This window comes from Ixodes scapularis, unplaced genomic scaffold, assembly GCF_016920785.2.
Source record: "Ixodes scapularis isolate PalLabHiFi unplaced genomic scaffold, ASM1692078v2 PGA_scaffold3__209_contigs__length_174095766, whole genome shotgun sequence".
NCBI classification, from domain to species: domain Eukaryota; kingdom Metazoa; phylum Arthropoda; class Arachnida; order Ixodida; family Ixodidae; genus Ixodes; species Ixodes scapularis.
This window is the reverse complement of record NW_024609868.1, coordinates 122,632,558-122,633,441: the sequence shown is the minus strand read 5'-3', so window position 1 is coordinate 122,633,441 and position 884 is coordinate 122,632,558. Positions and strand designations below refer to the sequence as shown.

At 46.9% G+C, this 884-nt stretch overlaps 1 non-coding gene across 1 annotated transcript; it reads right to left on the bottom strand.

The window, feature by feature from the left end:
* Window positions 1-258: 258 nt before the first annotated feature.
* On the bottom strand, window positions 259-398 carry LOC115308901. Its single transcript, XR_003916597.2, has one exon. It is a non-coding gene; the product is annotated as a U4 spliceosomal RNA (small nuclear RNA).
* Between the last annotated feature and the right edge of the window lie 486 nt (window positions 399-884).

The window sequence follows — 884 nt, the reverse complement described above, 5'->3', positions numbered from 1 at the left end:
ACACTGGAAGCGGATCCGCGTTCGCAAAGCGGTTGCGAACGCGGTTGTATAAAGATCCAGTACAATTGCACGCGCACTTGATGTCATCAAGTGCGCCTGCAATTGTACTGGATCTTTATACAACCGCGTTCGCAACCGCTTTGCGAACGCGGATCCGCTTCCAGTGTGAATGAGCAGTTACACTAACTCCCTGGCGCCCTCACTGTGTTTTCGTTAGACACACTCACATTAATTCTGATTTTGGATTGAAAAGATGGAGCCCCGAGGGGCTTGCCAAAAATTGCCATGGCCGTCGGTATTGCACGACGTCCCGGCGGGGTATTGGGAAAAGTTTTCAACTAGCAATAGTCGCCCCTCAGTTGGCTTCCTCGGGTACGACACTGCCTCTGCGCAAAGCTGAATGCTCTTGGTAGAAATGTCAATCCCATCAAAACGTGCCGCCTCATATACGCATTGACCGATGTCATAAAAGTTGTGCTACCGTATAAGGAGTTTTGTGCAGTACGTATTAGTTCTACTTAGTACATTTCTAAGGGCAGTATATGCTAATCTCTTATGTCTGAGTTCAATTTTATAATAGGTTATCTATTATATAATCAAAACATGCAAATGGTGGTGAACGAATTTTTATGCGCGCTATGAACTTTTTACAGCGCAAATACACGGCGCATAGCAATCATCATAACCCAAGGACGGTCTACTTGATGAAGTGCTGTAGTCATGTTCCTGGGTAGCTAGGTAATGTCGTCTTAAAACGTACTATCGGGTTCGAATGAAATGCGAACAGTGGCGGAACGAGCCCACTACCGGCGTAACTTCCAAGCTTGAGTTTTGCTTGGGGAGGTTCAAACACATCGGAATAGGGCGCTGCGAGGTTGTGGGCC